The sequence below is a fragment of the Dermacentor silvarum genome, chromosome 1 (assembly GCF_013339745.2).
Source record: "Dermacentor silvarum isolate Dsil-2018 chromosome 1, BIME_Dsil_1.4, whole genome shotgun sequence".
In the NCBI taxonomy this organism is placed as follows: domain Eukaryota; kingdom Metazoa; phylum Arthropoda; class Arachnida; order Ixodida; family Ixodidae; genus Dermacentor; species Dermacentor silvarum.
In genome coordinates this window covers 281,403,195-281,424,717 of record NC_051154.1, presented here as the reverse complement: position 1 = coordinate 281,424,717, position 21,523 = coordinate 281,403,195, and the positions used below count along the sequence as shown (strand labels likewise).

At 47.2% G+C, this 21,523-nt stretch overlaps 1 pseudogene; it reads right to left on the bottom strand.

Annotated features, from left to right (window-relative positions):
• Window positions 1-1,156: 1,156 nt before the first annotated feature.
• LOC119440911 (uncharacterized) lies at window positions 1,157-1,837 on the bottom strand (annotated as a pseudogene).
• Between the last annotated feature and the right edge of the window lie 19,686 nt (window positions 1,838-21,523).

Below are 21,523 nucleotides of genomic sequence, written 5' to 3'. Positions count from 1 at the left end.
TGGTCTTGAGAAGGTATCAAGGCTATACATTTTATTATAATTGTGATATACATTTATTTATTGTAAGTGCAATAAAACTAGTCATTTTTGGAAATGTTAGAGTAAAGAACTCCTACTTTGGATGCCGCTTTTAGTCATTGAAAAAGATGTGACAGGTCCGGGAAAGTCCTGGAATATTCTTGAATTTTTGCCTTCAAAACCTGTACGAACCCTGAATTTGGCAACTTCGACAGCCGTTGCGCTGTACAGGGAATCAGTTTCTGAGTAACGGGTCAGATAGTCCGTGGCCACAACTATCCACTTTTTGCCTAAAGATGATGTTGGGAAGGGTCCAAGGAGGTCCATACCGACTTGTTGGAATGGGGCTTTAGGTGGCTCTATTGGCTGGAGGAGGCCTGCCGGTTTTACGGACGGAGTCTTGCGCCTTTGACACTCGCGACAAGTCTTGACATAGTGCTGCACGGATGCTAATAACTTAGGCCAGTAGTACTTCAGACGAATCCTGGCGAATGTACGGCTCATGCCCATGTGTCCAGATGAGGGTTCATTGTGACATGCACGCAAAATTTCTTCTCGCATAGCTGTGGGTACGACAAGTAAAAACTTTGCCTCGCTGTTCTCGAAGTTTCTCTTGTAAAGGACACTTCCTCGCAGACAGAACGAGGATAGCCCTCTAGAGAAAATACATGGGAGTTGAACGTCGAGTCCCTCCAGGCGCTGTATGAGGGCAGTTCGATAAGTACTTAGCCTTCAAAAGAAAAACGAAAATTTTGGAATGGTGTCGATTTATTTCTCAACGTAGTCCCCTTTCAACTCTATACACTTGACCCAGCGATCCTCCAACTTTTGATCCCGTCAGAAAAATGTGTTTTTTCCTGAGCTGCAAAGTAGGCTTCTGTGGTGGCGATAACTTCTTCATTCGACTCAAATTTTTGTCCGGCGAGTGACTTTTTCAAGTTGGGAAACAAGAATAAATCACTCGGGGCCAAATCTGGAGAATACGCTGGATGGGACACCACTTCTTAGCCCAGTTCGACCAACTTGGCCGTGGAGATGGCACAGGTGTGAGCTGGCACATTGTCATGGTGGAAGAGCACCTTTTTCTTCACCAAATGTGGCCGTTTTTTTGCCGCAATTCGGCGTCCAATCGGCCCAGTTATTTGGCGTAGTAGGGTCCTGTCACCGTTTTTCCCTTCTCAAGGTAGTCGACGAAGATCACACCTTGAGAATCCTAGAAAATGGTGGCCATCACCTCTCCGGCCGATGCGACAGTCTTCGCCTTCTTCAGAGCAGGTTCGCCGGGTGCAGTCCACTGTTTCGACTGTTCTTTGGTCTCTGGTGTGTACCAGTGGATCCATGTTTCGTTGACGGTCACAAAACGACGCAGGAACTCCTTCGGATTACGCTTAAACAGCTTTAAACACTGCTCTGAAGTGGTCTCACCGACGCGCTTGTTGTCCGGAGTGAGCAAACGCGACACCCATCGCGCCGACAGCTTTCTCATGCCCAAAATTTCATGCAGGATATGACCCACGTGGTCTTTTGAGATGCCTGCTGTCTCAGCTATCTCGCGCACCTTCAGTCGGTGGTCTGCCAATACGAGGTCGTGGAGTTTTGCCACGTTATCGGCCGTGGTAGCCATTTGTGGGGCCCCTGGGCGAGGCTCATCAAAAACCGACATGCGACCACGATTAAACTCGTTGAACCAATTTTTGACGGTTGCCATCGAAGGAGAAGACTCACCGTAGACGGCATCCAGTCGCTCTTTGATTTCGCTACGTGATTTCCCTTCCAAAAACAAGAATCGAATCACTGATCGAAATTGCTCTTTTTCCATTTTTTTAACGGACACACGAAAAATCACCTGCTTCCTCTTCCTCAAGCGGCCAAAACCTCGAGCCCGATTCGACTGGACCTTTGCATGTGTACCTCTAAGAGAGCGTACTCAACGTCAGTATGTCTCATGCGATAGCGTCGCGCTCTCGCGGTGAGGCTAAGTACTTATCGGACCGCCCTCGCATAAGTGGTAGCAATTCCGGGTCATCTTGTTGTTGTTGAGCGATTTGTGACGCGTGAACAATGCCAAGGAATGGGAAATCATCTTCTTCTGACACAGTTGTCTCGACTGGTGCACGTGACAAGCAGTCGGCATCGCTGTGTTTTCTCCCAGATCGGTATACAACAGTAATATCGTACTCTTGCAGCCTAAGGCTCCATCTTGCTAGTCGTCCGGATGAATCCTTGAGATTTGCCAGCCAGCAAAGCGAATGGTGATCACTGACTGCTCTGAATGGTCACCTAGAGCATGGGTTCTCAAAGTGGGTTCCGCGGAACCCGGGGGTTCCGCAGGCCCCTGCTCGGGGTTCCGCGAGCCACTGATAAATTTTCCGTGGTCCCGCGCTCGCCAAGTGGCGAAAACGGCGAACACGAGGTGCGCTTGATGCACAGAACCTCAATTACCTATGCCCGAGTGTCAAAAAGCACATCACAGTGCGTAACGGCAACGCGCGAACTGCGCAATAAATCCGCAAGCAGCTTGTAGCCACCCAATCTTCGAAAACGGGCAGCCATGGGCAGCGCGCCTAAGCTTTCGCACTTGAATCTCGGAGGCTCTGACTTACCACCGTGCGCATTTCTCCCGTTTGTAGATAGGGTAAGTGCCGATAGCGTGCGCACTGATGTTATACTTCGGAGGAATAAAAAAACTGATGCGCGGAGCACCACAAGTGCGCGCCGCAAAAGAGCTAAAACGGCGCTAGCGCCCAAAAATGAAGCGATGCAGTCCTCATTGGTATGGTCCTCAGCGGCAATCGTACGCTATACGTGACTGACAGCAACGCCGGAACTCTTCGTGCCTAATTGTGTCCTCAAAGCCTTTATTCTTGCGTTAATCGCCGCGCGTAACACCGCGTTGGCGGCTAGCCGCGTGCCTTCATAAGTGCGTAATCGCGATCTATGATCGCGTCGATAACCAGCACAGTTTCGTCCGCAGCAGCAGTTGCGGGAAATAGTAGTTTCGTTTTGACGGTGCGCGCATCGGCTGCATGCCTTTCGCAGCTGCGTAGTCGCCATCCATGATCGCGTCGATAGCGACCGCGGTTTCGTGCGCACTTGTTGCAGCACACGGTAGTTTCGTTTTGACTTGGTGAGTGCGTCGGCTATGGCGTCGGCCGCCTGCCTTCTGAACCGCAAGGTCGCCGACCATGATCTCGTCGATAACGGCCGCGGTTTTCTCTGCAGCGGTTGCGGTAAGCAGTAGTTTCGCTTTGACTCAGTGCAAAGCTGTCGAAGATGAAGAGCACCGGCTACATCGCGATGGGCGGGCAATTTGTTGGCGACCAGCTCACTGGCGAAAAAATAATCGGGATGTGCGCGCGGTAGTGAAAAGCGTGTCTCAGATGAAGACGCGCGCTGCTGCCGCGCTGCGATGGATGTCGCGAGGCCTTCGCGGCTGCTAGCTCAAATAAGTCATTGCTAGCTCAAATAAGTCATGAGATGACGAGAACTTCAGCTTCCGCACTGCTCTTATTCTTTCTAGGGTTTTACGTGCCAAAACCAGTTCTGACTGTGAGGTACGCCGTAGTGCAGGGCTCCGGATTAATTTTGACCACCTGCGGTTCTTTAACATGCACTACAACGCAAGCACGTACATGGGCAAAAGTTTTTGCATTTCGCCTCCATCGAAATGCGGCCGCCGCGGCCGGGATTCGATCCCGTGACCTCGTGCTCAGCCACGAAACGCCTTTGCTAACTGAGCCACCGCGGCGGGTGCCGCACTGCTCTTGTGCAAAATAGAAAGAAGATTTGCTAATTCATTCAGTAAATAAAAGCCTGTTGACGTAGTAAGCATTCATTTATTGTTTTCTTGATACCTTGGGTAATTCGACATTCGGGTAATTAGGACATTTTAATTCGGTTAAATGGGGGGGGGGGGTTCCTTGGCGCTTCATGGAGCTTAGCAGGGTTCCCTGGAACGAACATGCTTGAGAACCCCTGACCTAGAGGTAGGGTCGAAATTTACATATTGCCCAAATGACTGCTTGACACTCTTTCTCGGTTGCCGAGTAGTTTGCCTCTGCTTTCGAGAGCTTACGGCTGGCATAAGCAATTACTTTCTCCTGGCTGTTCTTCCACTGCACTAGTGTGGCACCGAGGCCGACGTTACTTGCATCGGTATGAACTTCAGTGTCGGCTGTCTCATCAAAATGGGCAAGGATTGGAGAAGCTTGCAGGTGTTTCCTTAACTCGTCAAAGGCGTCTTGTTCGCTTTTCCACATGAAAGGTACATCTTCTCTTGTTAGTATTGTAAGGGGCTTAGCAATCTTTGAGAAGTTTTCCACAAATCTTCTGTAGTATGCGCATAAACCCAAAAAACGTCGCACTGACTTTTTGTCTGTGGGTGTCGGAAAGCTCGCAATGGCTGCTGTCTTTTTCGGATCTAGCCGAACGCCTTCAGCACTGATGACGTGGCCGAAAAACCGAAGTTCATCGAAGCCGAATTGACATTTTTCCGGCCTAATTGTCAAGTCTGCGGCGCGAATAGCTTCTAATACTAGCCGCAGTTGCTCTAGATGTTGGTCAAATGTTGCGGAAAATACAACCACATCATCCAAATACATTAAGCATGACTGCCATTTCAGTCCTGCGAGCACAGTGTCCATCATTCGCTGGAACGTTGCAGGTGCGGAACAGAGGCCGAATGGGAACGCTTTAATTTCATAGAGGCTGTCAGGGGTTACGAATGCTGTCTTTTCACGGTCGCACTCATCCACCTCTATTTGCCAATAACCACTCTTGAGATCCAGGGAGGAGAAAAACTTTGCACATCGGAGCCGATCTAACGTATCGTCGATACGCGGCAGGGGGTATACATCCCGCTTAGTTACGCTGTTCAATTTACGGTAGTCGACACAGAATCAAAGTGTGTTATCTTTTTTCTTAACGGGCACTACGGGAGATGCCCATGGACTGCTGGAAGGCTGAATAACGTCATCTGAAAGCATCTCCTCTACTTGCTTCTTGATGATCTCCCTTTCTTTTGGTGAAACTCGATACGGGTGCTGGCATACCGGTCTTGTGGCATCCTCTGTTATGATTCTGTGCTTTGCAACAGACGTGCACCGTACCTTCGATGAAGTAGAGAAGCAGTCAGAAAAATCCTTTATCAGGGCATGCATCTGTTTTTTTGGGGGCTTCTGGGAGTCTTGGGTTGACGGTAATTGACCTGTCGACACTGCAGATTCCTGGCAGAGCAGTTGACGTCGTTAGGCTGCATAATTCGGTCGCTACACAGAACTCGTGGAAAAAGGCAATAGCTGTTCCTTGTGCGATGTGTTGGAATTCATTTTCGAAATTCGTAAGTGCGACATTTGCACGGCCATTGCTTAAGTACACAAGACCTCGGGCCATGCAAATACCTTTGTTCAAAAAGAGCTCTATGTTTCCATCCGCTATGCCTTCGCGGTCGCAAAATGTTTAATTCTCCACAAGAACCATTATACTGCAGCGTGGCGGCACAGTTACATCATCATCAACGACGCACAGTGCAGCAAGACGTCGCTCCTCCGATTCTTCCACAGGTATAGCTTGTTTTGTCGAGAAAGACACACTGGACTGACGTAGGTTAATTATGGCGCCGTTGGCTTGTAGAAAATCCATTCCCAATATAAGTTCCCGTGAACATTCTGGCAGTACAATAAAGTCAGAAACATAAGTGAAGCCTTTTATCGTAAGTCTTGCGGTGCATCGGCCAAGAGGCGTAATAAGATGACCGCCTGCCGTACATATCTGCGGTCCAGTCCACTGCGTCACAACCTTTTTCAGGTTCTTTTTCAGCTTATTACCGAATAATCAGCGCCGGTGTCGACTAAGGCATTCAGCTCGCATCTGTCTATTATCAACCACAAATCTGATGTAATCGTTTCGTTCCTGCATCTGTTCACTGGAATTATCTCGTCATCGCACTGGAACCGTGTTGGAGGATCTTCGAAACTCTGGTTATCAGCTGCCTCACCTCCACAGGTCGCTTGCTTCAGTTTTCCTGGTGTGGGCTTGGTGAACGACGCCTAGGCAATCTTGGAGATGCGCGTGGGCTAGGCGATCGGTAGCGCATGGGCGATGGTGACTGTGATTGATGTAGTCTTCGATCTCCGCTGGCCGTTCACCGTTTCTGGGGCATGGTGCACTTAAGGGAAAACTTCTTAATCCAGCTTGACGATACGGGCAGAACCTATACAGGTGACCCGCTTCTCCGCAGTGAAAACACAGAGGTCTGCGCTCGTGGTCCCGCCAGACGTCACTTTTCCGGGGCCTTTGTTCCACAAAACGAGGTGCACTATGTGCTGGAGGTGGATAGGCAGCCGGTGGTTCCAGCAGACGAGGTGCACTGTGTACTGTCGGTGGGTAGGGGACGGTCGTGGCAACTGCTCCACTGCTGTGTACAGCGGGTTGCCTGAGTATGTTGGGGTGCACCGCATCGGCTGTGGCTCACGGTCTGGATCCCTTATGACCTGCCTCAATTTGTCCCGGACAACATCGACGATAGATAGTGCAGTTGGAGTCTGAGGTGTCTGCAACTTGTTGAGCTCTTCCCTGATCACTGACTGGATGAGCTTCACAGAGCTTCAAGGTCGTTCGGCACACCTCCAGAGAAGACATGGGCAGGTGCACAGCTTGCCTTCCAGTTGTAGAGCCGAGCCCGCTGTTCCAGCGCCTTTTCGATGGTCGTTGCTTCGTTTCGGAACTCTGCGACCGTGCGCGGTGGGTTGCGGACGAGAACTGCGAAGAGTTCTTGCTTTACCCCGCGCATGCGATAGCGCAGCTTCTCATCTTCACTCATGGTGAGATCAGCACGCTTGAATAGGTGCGACATGTCCTCGATGTACATTGCCACGTTCTCGTTTGTGAGCTGGTTCCTAGCTTAAAGTGCAATTTCCGCCTTTTCTTTACTATCCGTGCTGGCGTATGTTGCTAGCAGTCGTCGAAATTCCTCCCAAGAGGACAAAGAGGATTCGTGGTTCTCATACCACGTTTTTGCGAAGTTCTCCAAAGCAAAATATACGTTATGGAGCTTATGTCTCTCATTCCATTCATTAAAGCTTGCCACTCTCTAGAACAGTTCCAACCAGTCTTCCACGTCTTCAAACGAGTTGCCATGGAATGTTGGTGGCTTGCAAGGTTGGCTTATGACCAGCTGTGCCGGCGTTACCTGGCTAGTCATTGTGGTTGAGTCCATTGTCCGAGTTTCCCGTGGCATGAAGAGAAGAGGGCCGAATTCGGGCGATTCACCTCGAAGACGGCGGCTGGTCCGCTGGTGCACAGGTGTCAGTTCCACGGGATGGACTCACTGGTAGTCGGAGCTACGCTACTTTCGTTCGTAGGGCTTCGACTCATACCTCGCACCTCCACCAGAAATGTAACGATGTTGAGGAACACAGGTTAACAAAACAACAATATTTATTAAGGGCGAACCTGTGCCCACGACTAAAAGTCACTGAGGTCGTGAAGAATGCGCGGCAGTCGCATTCTAAAACTGGTGTCCAACCGTCGTCTTCTTTCTTCTCGAGTGCTGCCTCGTGCGCGTGGTGCATGCGAGCCCAGTCCAACCGAGTGCTCGTGCCACGAAAATCGCTGCCTGTTGTTGCTGAACAACACCACGGTACGGCGTGCACAGTGTCCAATACGAAGGGCGCGCAACTTGAATGTGGCTAAGTTGTAACGGCAATATGCTGTTGAAGCAACATTGGCAGAACTGAAGGGCTAGTAATTTTCAAACTTCTTATTGCAAGAGCAACCTACACTGCCCACTTTGATCTGGCTGTCTGGCTTACTGTTAGTTCTCGAACCGGTGACAGGTGTAAACAAGAAATTAGGAAAATTTTGTCCCCTGCGAGGATTTGAACTTAAGCGACACTAAAAGTGCCCGTGTGACACTGGTGTTAAACCAAGAATTTCTTTCAATCTATTCTTTTAGGTGTCTTATGTGCTTATTTTGAATCTGAAGTTTATTTTTGTTTCTCTCATTTTGGTTCCAATTTTACGCAAATCTCCCATTCTTAACTTCATGAATAAATTCGGGAGAATCGTTTCTTTAGATCACTCAAAACGGGGTACAGTCGCCTTTATAACGAAGTGCTTGGGGCCTTCCAAATCATTTGTTATACAGGTCACTTCGTTGGTGGTGGTAGTGGTGATGTTGAAGCAGGCGGGGTTAGCCTGGCATACATAGCCGGCAATTGTTCCGCCTGATCCTCCTTCGAGTTGAGATCAGGGGTGTGTCACCAGGTGTCGATGAGCCCCGTGTCTCACAGGAAGGCTATCAGCAGTTGTTGCACTCTCTTCCTGATTGCCGCGGGCCTTCCTGTGAAAACGACGTCTTCAAAGGTCCTGTGCATAAAACTGTGCTTTTGTAGGCTGTCGACCATAGCTTTTCTTTCTGTGTCAAACTGCGGGCATAGCCAAATGAAATGTTCGATGTCACCAATGTGACCACACAAAGCACAGAGTGGGGAAGCGCGAAGCCCAGTCTTAAATAACCAAGTTGGGGTGTACGAGGGTCGGTCCTGATACGGTAAAGAAGCGTCGCTTCTTCGCGGGTAAATCCATGAGTCACTCAGGCTTCATGGTGATTCTTGTGGACCTCCCTAAAGTGAAGGTGGATTGCACCCTTAGGGTTCCGAAAAGCTTTTGGAGCTTTCACTTTTGGCACACATGTCAGCGCTAGGCGTGCAAGGGTGTCAGCTTTCTCGTTTCCATCAATTCCTACATGTGATGGTATCCACTGAAACCTTATGTTAAATCCTTTGCTCGTTAGATCGTTAATCAGTGCCAGAGATTGCCTTGTAAATTTCTCTAGAGGTAGGCCACGATGTAGTCTCTGTAACGCTGACTTGGAGTCCGTCAGCACCACGACACCTCGTCCAGAAAAGGCCCGTAGTTTCCGCAAAGCCACGGTGATTGCGGCGCTTTCTACTGTTGTAGAGGAAACTATGCGATCCAATGTGCCAGACCATGACACATCAAACCCGCCGTGGTTGCTCAGTGGCTATGGTGTTGGGCTGCTCAGCACGAGGTCACGGGATGGAATCCCGGCTACGGCGGCCGTATTTCGATGGGGGTGAAATGCAAACACCCGTGTACTTAGATTTAGGTGCACGTTAAAGAACCCCAGGTGGTCCAAATTTCCCGAGTCACCCACTACGGCGTGCCTCATAATCAGATCGTGGTTTTGGCACGTAAAACCCCATAATTAAATTAAATTAATGACACATCAAGGGATGGTATGCAGAATGCCGCTGCACAGCTGTTTGTGTGCACACCGAACCGTCTGTGTACACTTGTAGGTGGCTTTGAAACGCTGTGCTCCACTGGTCCAGCACAATAAACTTTGCTTCTGCATTTGAAGTGGTGCATTTCACCGGTAGGTGGGGTACACTGAGGCTGCAGGTAACGTCCGAATAAGACCATGCTGGGTCAAGGCGACTTCATTTAGGCTATTCCAATCCTAAAAAGCGGAAGTGTTCAGCGCCGCATGGAAATGTGAGCGAGTTCTTGCTCTTAGCCGCCGGAGAAGCGCCATGCCTGCGCGGGACTCGCCTGCTCCTTAATAGCTGCGTCAGCAATGCCTGAGATACCAAGAGGCGGAGTGGAAGAGACTCTGCCTCATTAGTGACTTTCTTCTTTGAAGCCGCCTGTGGAACTCCCATCGCCAAGCGAAGTCCCTTTCTGTGCACTGCCTCCAAGCGCTCGAATTGACTCGATGACGGTGATATCAGAGGGAGCTGATAGAGAATGCGGCTTTTTATCAGTGCAGCATTCAGTTTAAGCATGGACATAGGATTGTTTCCCCAATGTACACCTGACAATCGACGAAGTGTGTTGACTGTTTGCACTGAGGCAGCCACAACACTTTCGACCGCACGATGCCATAGTAGCTTGCTGTCGATGGTGACGCCCAGGAATAGAACATGAGTTGCACAAAGAATGGAATGCCCTGTGATATTCAGCGTCAGGCGTGTTGACTTGCGTCTCACTCCCGGGAAAAGCATAAAGGCAGATTATTCCGCTGATAAAGATAGGCTAAGCATCGATAAGTGGCGTTCGATAGTGGAGATTGCGCACTGGGCTATCCAGGCCAACCGTTTGTGTTGGTACCTCGGGGTCACTTCGTTGTAAAGGTCGTGCACTGCACCACTCACAATAAAACCGGGACAGAATTATTCCTTTGTCATACAGGTCACTTTGTAGACGCTTTGGTTGTAAAAGGGTTCGACTGTATTATGGGCTTCTGTCCGATTCAAGAAGTCCAAAGACACTAACCTTATTGCTCTGTCCAGACACTGTTCAAGATGCTCTTCTGGAAGTGTACTGTGGAGTCTTGCAACTTTTCTAGGATAGACGGAGCAGTAAGGTTGGTCATATTGACTACTTCAATTGTAAAGGAGCCAATAATAGGTACCCTGCTTAGCGCATTCGAAGCAACTGATTTTTTCTGAAATTTTTCTTGAATTACATTACTAAAGAGAACTTGCATAAAATTACAACCAAATGAATTAGACAAAAATGAACTTCATATTGGAAATAAGTGCATAAAATGCATGCATCACACATTTTCAGCACAATAACTCTAAAAATAAAGATTTTAAACAATTCCCTCTCAACACGCTTGCTGTGTTTCAGGCAAAGTTTGTCTCTGGACATCGACGATCACCATGAAGTTGCCATGCAGCTGGCATTTGAAGGCAGTGCCAGGAACAAGGCAGAGGCATTGGCCACTGTAGCTCTTGTGCAGTACCTTGTGGAAACAGGCCATGTGGACAAAGATTTAAGCCCAAAGACTGTTTTGGACCAGGAGGTGCGACACCAAAGAACCAGCGGATTGCTCCTGTATCTATGAAGCTGCTAGAAACCTCCATTCCCGGTATGCAGGACATACTCACGGAGTTTGAGGCAAGTGCTGATTGCAGTTCGGAACAATAAGTACTGCATTTTTGTGCATATAACCCGCATGAAAAATTCTGAAAGTTTAACCGTAATGTCGGGGATGGGGTTTATATGTGAATTTTGCCATGAGTGGCGACGTCATGGCAGCGTACACCATGCTGCTGTGAGGCCAAAACTCGAGGCAGAGTTTGCCATCATTCTGTTTCGTTATCTGCTGGGGAACCACACCTTTCGCGACCCCTGCATGTAAAGCTCCTTTTTCTCATGTTTCATGGTCGTCCATTCTGCTTCTCTTTTTGGGTCTCCTTTTATGTTTTGGCCATGTTAGTGGTTTGCAAATAGGGCGCACAGTGAACCAGAAGTCGGATCGCAATGAGCTGTGCTCAGAGCGGTCATTTACAGTGGAACAGAAGCTGAAAATTATGAGCATTGCCGGAGAAGTGGGCAACGGACACGAGTCGTGCATCCACAAATGGAGACTTTGTTTACAAAGACTTAAGTGTTGTATGCAGTTATTCCTGCATGTTTATACGTGTGGATTATTTTTTCATTTCCAGAGTGTTGTAATAGCGGGTGTGAGTTATACGCTGGAAAATATGGTATGACAGTATACGGTATAACGAAGTTGCATTTGACACCAAACTTACCTTTGTTAACCGCTGGTTCAAAGGGGCTGGTTGGTTAATGATTAGAAAAATACCGAAACAGTGTGACACAGGACAAGTGGAAAGCACAAGACAGAGGGCTGACTAACAACCAAATGCTTTATTTCCAGAAGCAGCATAAAAGGACATCATTGAAGGTCACACAAAAGAAAGAAAAAGAGGGATAAGCGTTAAACATGGAGATAATCCAGTTCTTTTGTTGACACCGTGAGGGACGCAGAACTGACCCATGCATTGCCGCTTGTGAATATGCAAAGTCTCGAAGATTTCCCGCGTGCACTGTTCATGATATCTGTTAAATATTTTGCTATCAAAGATCGGGCTGCAACTGCAAATGTTACAATGGGTAGCCAGATGACTGTACTGGTTACCTTTAAGTGAAGCAGCATGCTCACGCAGGCGATTGTTAATGCATCTCTCCGTTTGCCCGATATAGCAATGGTTACATGTGAGGGGCATCCTATATACGACTTGCGTTGTACATTCAGTCAACTTGCGAGCATGCTTCTAGAGCAGTTTTTTTTCGTGCGATAGTATCCATCCTGTTGACTATTTTGCACAACCCACACCGTTTGTTAGGGGCATTGCACATAACCCTCATAACCATTGTTAAAATAACCTTTGGTATTCACCATACCTCTGACACCTCATCATAGCGAATTTGTGTGACACACAAGTACTTCGATATTCACTGTGAACGTATCGATATCTGGGCAATAGAAATAAGCTTTGTAGTGGTCTATGCCAAAGGAATGCAAGCAAGATGCCTTGACTGGTCAGCAAAGAGCCTCCTGCCAGTTTTGATTGGCCATCGTCTGTTTCCACACCAGATATGTTACTCATGATTAACGCTAAATTACAGATGCACTTTGCGCCATCGATATGCATGCAGCCAAGCAATTGGCATAGTCAAGCAGAATCGTCAAATTGGTTTGCCGGCTGTGGGTCAGCCAAGGCAAGCTGTTGGTTAAAGTGTGCCATTGTGTAAAGAATGTGCCATTTCAAGCTGTTCCCTCTCAGTAACTGACATTTTCCCGCCAGATTACATACGAGTTGTGAGCGAACAAATGTTTGCTTCGCTGTAACCGTTATTATAGTGGCCGCTCCAAGCAGAGATCTTTTGCTACACGGTGAACTTTCTACGTAGGGTTGTCATTACCGGGATTTTTTTTTCTTTATTTTTCCTATTTCTCTCTGCCCTATGTCATGCACTGACTCCTTCTTAATCTATCATAACAATCTGCTATCTCATCTCACCCGTTGCGCTTACCCTCTCCCTTTTCTCCAGAGTCTGAGTCGGCAGAAAACCAAAGTTATTGCAGAAGTCTCAATGAATGTACAGTTTCATCTGACTTGCGTGAGTGGGGAAAATGCTGTTGGCAGCGTTTGTTCTCAAATTCGGGCACTGCTTCTCACGGGGCCAAGCTGCTTCATTACGCAAGAAAGAGCAGCAAAAACACGGCAGAGACATTTCGCAGTGCTGGGGAAAAACGCTGGAAACAATCACTAGATCTCTACCCTTCGATGACCGAGGGCGAGGTTTTTGGGAAGAGGCCACCTGCATCTGATGGTGCCCTATAGCTAGCTGCCCTCCAAGGTTGTCTTGCAAAGCAACTCTATAGGGCTTGTGTCTGTGGGCCATCAATGCCCATTAGCATCGAAGACAAAAAAGAAACTTGTTGCATTCTCAGCAACCTTCTGTAAACGGGCTTAAATGGTGCCTCTCTTGTTACATCTGGTTTGAAGGTGTTTAGAGCAAACATAAAGTGGCAATGTATTCATCCCAGTCGTCGTGATTAGGACTGTCATAAGGTACTACAATGTCCTTCACCATGCGATTTGTGCGTTCAACCAGGCCGTTCGTCTGTAGACGTAGCGGAGAAGCAGTGGTGGGTCTGAAACCATGCAGAGAGATAATTTCTTGAAGGCACATGAACGCATTGCCGTGGTGAGTGATCTGCAACCGTGGCATTCCTCAACGGAAAATGACGTAGTCGATCAGAAAAGACATGCGCGGCCAAATGGTCAGGTATGGCTCTGACATCCATCCACTTTGTCAAGTAATCAGTGGCAAAGATCAGGATCTTTGTGGCAGATCAGTTCTGTGGGTTATTGTCAACTCGTCATGGCCAATCTGTGCAACATAGGAAAACGCAGACTGCATTTCATGTGACTCAACATCGACGCTCTGCACCTATCGACGCTATTTGGTCAACCACGGTCAGTGTCAACAGTAAAGCAGCTAAAGAAAAGCAGCATGCCTGCCATGCATCTATTTACAGCGGCTGCGCATTTTATCAGTCACGTGGTACGAAGCACTCTGCGGATGCACGTGGGTTGCCTAGGCGACAGAGAAGCCTCTACCATGGCCATTTGTCAGAGCCATGCACTCCATGCCAAGCCGGTGCAGGCTGTTGCTTTGCGGCTTTTCACATTTTATGCAAAAGTTAATTTGCTGTATTTCTTTTTTTTTTGTCTGCTTCATGCCTCGACTGTGTGCGCAAAGGCCAGTCCTCGAGCCTTAATCTTTCAACATTTGCAAATTTGAAAGGGTGGAAACAACCTCGTTCGCACGTTTTTATTGTCGGATACATGCGGTTGCTTGGCGTACATGTTTTGCACCCGCATGTTATTCTATGACACAGGTGCTCAAAAGTATTTTTCCTTAAGTCTTGCATTCATAAGGAAATTTCTTGCAATGATCAAATTCAATGACTCCTGAAAAAGAAGCTTGTGTCTTGCCCACTGTGTGTTCAGTGCATTTTGAAAAAGTGCCCAATTTGAACGAGTACTTAAGTAACTAGAACTTTTTGGCATTCCTTGACAGAGCAACATAGGAAACTTGGCTGTTTAGAGAACCTTTACAAGACTATAAAGAGCAACATTTGATATTCTGACTGTTATGCATGTTGGTTACCGCTGCTATAAAATGGCTCTGCCAACCAAGTGACTTGTAGGTATCACACTTCTTTTATTTTTTTACTTCTATGGCGGACCAGGTTGTATGGGCTTTTGTACACGACCTGGTGTGCATATCAATTCAAACATTCAAGTTTGGTTCAGATAATTTAAGGATGTGCTAATTCAGTATTGCATTTGTGGTTCCTGGGAGTTTGAATTAAATATGAGTAAATTCGTATACACTCCGTGTTGAAGTGCGCTCCTTTGGTTGTGGAAAATCGCTGTTCATATTTCCCACTTCGTAGAATGAACCCAGCACTAAAGAAGGAACATGGTCAACACTTCGTTAGTTCTCCAAAACAATACATGAAAATCGGCAACTGTGCTTGGTGAGAACCTAAGAATTCTCTACAAGTTCCATCCATAAAACTGTTGCACTGGTGTTTTGTGCCTCTACACTCGGAAGTGTAGTCTCACAGAGATGCCGACTTTGAAAGAAGTTCGCCTCGACTTTGTCATCACAGAAATGAGAAGGCACTTAGCCGGCACATCTATACAAATTGTCTTTGAGTAGGGCTGCACTGTATTTGCTGCTGCATTGTATTCTTCAGTTGTCACCCACTACAGTCAGGCACGAATATAACATTATTACAGCCAGACGTGGATATAATGAATTATCTGATACAGTAGAACTTCGTTCATATATTTTCAAAAAATACGCAAAAAATAAACGTGCGATCCGGGAAAATGTATGATCTGAATCCAGTAAAAATTGAGGCTGACAAGCCCATATTGAGGTGCAAGGGCAGAAAACATTTATTTCTTGCAAAACATAGTTACAGTCGAATCTCGTTAATTTGAACTGCCGCTGTGGTCCCGTTAAAGTTATGTGTATTCCAATGGGCGAGAACGCTCGGTAATTCGAACACGAAAGCATTTGGGACGGTTAATCCGAACATAACCGTGCGCCGACAATGCTCTCAGCAGCACGCCAAATCACGTGGCGGCGCCTCCGACTGGCATTGCTCCGACACCACCATAAAGCAAAAGCTTAGGAGAGACCCCTCAACGCCGCGTGGAGAAATAAAAAAAGGAAGAAAAAAATACCGTGGCAAAAATTTCCTCTCTCAAATGGTAAGGTCGCCGTTTCTGCGTCGCTCCGGAACACGTGTGTACGTGCCGACGTCTCAGCCAACGCTGCAGCTGCGGTGCAGAGGGAAGCAAGGCGGAGGCCCAGTCCGGCCAACGAAACTGCCCATGCCCGCCAACGCTCGCTTCAATGGCACAAAACGAAACTTGGGGAGTGAGATAAGGTGGCGCCGGGCCTGTGGGCGCGCATGGAGACAGTCGAAGGTGAGGGAGCTACGAGTTGAGAGGGAGGGCGAGGGTAGCCACTGAAGTGACGGGGTTGCCGAGGCTAGTGCGTTTCCCTGCCGCCCTCCTGCCTCACCTTTGATGGTCTCCACACGCGAGCGTCACCGTGCCGGCGTCACCCGCTCGCTCAAGTTTCGTTCACTGCCTTTATCGGGATGCGAGAGAGAGAGATTGTGGTTGTGAAGAGGCGCTATAGGGATGTGGGCGTTGGCCGACGTGGGCAGTTCCGTGGCCCTTGCTCGCTATGTGCTTGCGCACCGCGATATTTCACGACTCACACTGTTCGTACATAGCGCTATGGTGCACTAATACATCAAAAATAAGTCCTTCTTTTAATTCGAACAAATTTTCGGGCCCCTTCGAGTTCGAATTATCGAGATTCGGCTTTATTTTCTGCTGGTGCGTCGCACCCTTGGACAGGAACAACTCATTTTGCACACAATTCAGGCCCTTGTCCGCATTTTCGTTGTCTTTCGTGCGAAAGAAGCTTTGTAAGGCTTCCAGGCCAGCAAGAGCTTCGGCGAAGGCATAGAGCGCGCGCACGACGCCCGCCTGTTTTCGCCGCTTAGTACACATTGAAGCGAGGGGCGAGGTTGCGCAAAGGTCAATTCGCTCACCGCTGCTGCCGCGCTTCACTTTGGGCGAACGAGCAATGCAGAGAAGTTGCGGAGGGGGGGGGGGATTGAGCATTGCAGAGGAGCCGCGCGGCAGCTGTCTGCCACTAAGCGCTTCACAAGCACATGAGAGCGGCCTTTTTGCACACCCTGATTTATTTATTTATTTATTTATTTAATTATTCATACTGCTAGCCTGGGTACCAGGCCTTAAGCAGGAGTGGGCTTACATAATTTTCGATGACAAAAAGTTGCAACATAGAACATCGCAAAGACATAGCGAAAAAAAAATTGAAAATTAACTGCACAAAGAAAAACCTTGCATTTTCTACAATGAAATGCATCATTATACAGTTTTTACTACATGAACAAAAATCATGATCGGTTCCTCAGTGCATTTATAAATAAATCAACTGTTTCACATTCTACAACATCAGCTGGTAAACATTTCCATTCACGGGTTGTTCTTGGAAAAAAAAGAATGTATCATACGACCGCAGTTTGCTGAACGTTGCTGCCGAATAATCGCATTTTCCGGGAACGTATTAACCGGAACGTAATAACACATTCCTCTATGGGGTTATGTTTATTGTTCGCGATTGCGAACATAGGAGATGGGTAATCGTATTAAGCAGGAATGTATTAGCAAGGTTCTACTGTATAACTAAGCAAATCTAAATGCTTATCGCTGATATCAGTATCAAGTTTTACTTGACGTTTTAACTTTGACTCCCTGAAAGCAGTCAAGTTGTTCCGATGTCGTCGTATGACAAAGGTATTCAAAATCTGTTTTGTTTCTGAAATCTTGCATTCATGATAATTCTTTATATGCTTGTAAAGGTGTCGAATTCAGTGATTTTGTATTTTCTTATCGCAAATATTGTACGTCACGAGAGCAGTTTTGTGTTGTATGCTACTTCTTTATGACAAGCTTTGACTGTGCATACATTGCCAACTAGGCCGCATAAGAGCTTTAACAAAAATTGTCGCTTTCTTCAGACCATCGTAGCCAATGCACCGCACCTGCCTGTTGACGAAATCGAAGTGGAGGCAGCTGGCGAGGTGCCCAACAACGCAGGCTCCGAGAAAATTGTGGACGACATCATGACTGGACGGAGGCTCACATCTTGAAACGATTTCAATCACCAGATAGACTGTACACTTATGGCCAAGGTCAACAAGTCTTGGAACTACTCTATGTATCAGCAAGCGAGACAGCAACTTCCAATATTTGCGCGCAGGTGAGAAACCTGTAGTGCCATGCATATCCTGGGCCAAGATGTTCTAGATGATTTGTTCTAGATGAGCAGTTCGGCTCAATCGATGTCGGCAAGCTTCGTGTAAAGCCAGAAAAGCTGACAGACATGGGGTTTTCACGTGCAAGCCAGTGAGAACTACATGGCGAGATGCTTCTGGCAATCTCGCCCTAGTGTTTCTTCTGGATTTCTCAAGCTGAGAGGCTGCCGTGACAACCTTCTCGCGTTTTCTTAAAGGCACCTTTTGAGGCCACCAAAGCTTAACTTCGGCAAAGCTCGCATTTGTAGTTGTTCTAGCAGTGCCATTCTTAAACACCGACAGCCGCGGCAGGTTACACGAGATTGAAGCGCGCAGGGAGCAGAGTCATACAGTTAAAGGGAGATGTGGGTTCTAACTAGTCTTGTTAATTTTGGTGTGAATTGGATGATATTTAACAGTATTAATCGAGTTTTTCTGTTGATTGCAAATATCTAATTAGATTTTGTATATCTCCATTAGAACAAAAGGTACGTTTTTAATATTGACTTCTCAAAAACTTCACTTGGTCAAATGCATAGTATATGGCCAGAATGCCAGAGAGTTGCTCTAGCAGGTGATGCTCGTTTTATTGTTCCCAGTGCATTTATGTGAAAAAAATAAATGTAAACTTGATTTGGCCACATTGCAAAATAATACTCAGATATTTGTTGTAACGTCATGCATAGTCATTGAAAGCAATGTGAGAAAGCTTCCAGCACCCACTTTACATTTATCTTTCAGATCCTTTGTTGAACAGGAGGCATGCAAATGGCATCCTTGTGCAAATAAAGTTGCGCAGAGTTCATGGCCACAGGAAATGATGTCCTTTGCACAAAGTTTATGGCCACAACAGGAAATCTGGTTCAAATCCCAGCGGTGGCAGCCCACATTTCGAATGAGGCGAAATGCAAGAGAAATTCATGTACTTGTGTATTAGTGCATGCCAGGTGGTCAAAATAATCCAGAATCGTACCGTGGTTTTGGCACATAAATCCCAGAAATCACACTAACTAAAAATATATTTTGCACATTCACACAGTTATGCATTCAGCGCAGGTCACACTTAGACCTATATGTAGTAGCCCAGGACTGTAGGCAGAGTCTGTTGCTGGCTTGTGCCTCTTTGCAAGTTTGCTTGTCGCAGCATTTCTGCTTGTGTGATCCTTGTTGGACATGTGAAACCACCGACAATCATTTTCAAGGCTTCAGTGCACCATTCACACATGCCACAGCACAAACTTGGCACAGAGCCCGTACTCCTTGCCGGGGTCCTTCGAAAGCATCACCGCTTTGTTGCCCGGGACACAAAATGAGTAGGGGTGTGCGAATATTCGAGTTCCAAATTCGAATCGAGTAATATCTTATCGAATAATTCGATTCGATTTTCGAATAGCTAGAATTCGAAGTGTTGTATAATTCGATAGTACGAACATCTAATACGCGACAAAGGGCAGTGGTGCACTTGGTTAAGGTGGTGTGAATAAAACTAATACTAACGTCGTTACAGTAGGCCTTTCGTTAAAACTTTCACCGGTATCTTAATTCAAAAGCGGGCGCATGTTTATATTAAAGGAGATTATGGCATTTCCGCATGTAAAAAAAAACATCAGACAACTGTCAAGCCCTTGACAACTTCGCTTCCAAAATGAAAACACATACTTTTGCGTAGTTCGGTCGCATATGCCGCAAGCACCATAAAACACTTTTACACACACATCTTCCTTCACATCCTGTCTTAACTACCGTCGCCGCGCGCTTGTATTGGGTTGCACCCGGGATCAGGAATCAACATGGCTCATCTGCTCACATCACAGCGAAGGCTTGCGGAAAGGACAACTTCCTCTAAATTTTCAATAAAATCTTTTGTATTCTATATTTTGGCCACCATTCGGCACTATTTGATTTGAATTCGATACGAGATGAAATTTAACTATTCGCACACCCCTAAGAATGAGTCCAAAAAACTATTGTACGACGGATAAATCTACAATTGCAAATTCAGTTTCTCTGTCATTGACGTCCTCTTTCGTGTCGACGCCCAGCAGCGCAAACTTTCACTCCGTTGCAAACTGCGACGCCAAGCTCAGTTATCATTTCCGCTGTTTGGCTCGTGTCAGATATGGGCGTATTTCAACACTCCCTATCTACTCTACGCCACAGTTATATTTTCAAAATTCACATTTAACTACTGCAATGTCCCTTTAGTGTTCTGCTAAATGAGGTCGCGGGTAAAACAATGGTTTTAGCTTATTTTACTTTTTCTTGTGGGAGTACTTATTTTGAGGAGCAAAAAAAGGGCAAGTCAGCTGTTAGAAGGCCCACTTGGGCTCATTTGTGTTTACAGTGTTCAGGCAGACAAAAACCCCTTCTGAAATACCGTCGGATTACCTTGACCCCTCGTGATTCTTTAACGAGCATCCAAAGCATGTTACTCGTGTGTCCCCCGCAGGGGCGTCTGCGCAAGCAGGCGTTTGGTGAGTTGCGCCACCACGTACCTGAGCACACGGGGGTTGGACCCTCCATGCGTAGCCGTACGTGGCTTAGCCGTGTCTGGGGAAAGAGGGATCCTGGAGGTTGAGCTAATGCCATGTGTTTGGACCTTTAAGGCCCCCCAGCAGAGGCAACACACCTCTTTGGCCTCTGCTTCACATAGACAGCACCCCCGGACTGACCCACCCGGGGGAAATTGGTGGTCGCCTTTTCCTGTCCCACTCTCCGATGTTTTTTCTTCTCTGTTTTTCGGTCTTCACTGTCCTGTCACCTCTTCTCTTATGTTACTTCCTCACTATTCATAGGCGGCTTGGGTTAATCTTGTGTAGGTTCTCTTTCTTGGGTTTATATATAAGGTTATAGCGGCAATGTACGGCTGGCGCGTGCAGCCTTACACGTTAAGTGCTGCAGTGTCCCCGTGTTGGACTCCGTGGTGGGTGGCTGCCATTGCTGCCGAACAACACTGAACTGTTATGGGAACGCCCGCTTTTCCTCGACTTCTTGATCGTCTCCCTCACAAGAGGGGACGCACCGATGAGATATTGAACATGTTCACGCGACCTAAAGACATTTTCCCACGATTTCAAGTAGTGCATAGTGAAAGAACAGAAAAACTAGCAAGAACCATATCCCCATTTGTAGTTGCGAAAACCTTGACCAACACACTAGGCCTTGGCTACAAAGTCACCAAAATGCCAAGCGGGGACCTTCTGCTTGAGCTACGTGATAAGGAGCAACACAACAGACTCGGCAAGCTTGTTACTTTTGGTGATGTCCCAGTTACCGTTTCACCGCATCGGTCCATGAACACAGTACGGGGGGTAGTAACGGAAGCAGACCTCATCGACCTATCTGAAATCGGGTTGTTGGAAGGAGCAAAACGTCACGAATGGGCAGCGCATCGTTATGAGACAGGACAAAAAAGAAATTCCCACGAAACACCTCATACTTACCTTCGAATTAAGCGTTTTGCCACAAAGCATTGAAACAGGCTACACAAAGATAGCCGTAAGACAATACATACCAAATCCTAGGCGATGCTACCAATGCCAAAGATTCGGCCATGGCTCGCAGAGCTGCCGTGGACGACTCACCTGTGCCAAGTGTGGAGTACAAGGCCATGCCTCAAACAATTGCGAGGCCACACCTCACTGCGTTAATTGTGATGGTGACCATCCAGCGTTCTCCTGGTCTTGTCCAAGCTGGAATAAAGAAATTCTAACACTGAAAGTCCGTGAAAACATATCGTTCAGGGATGCACGT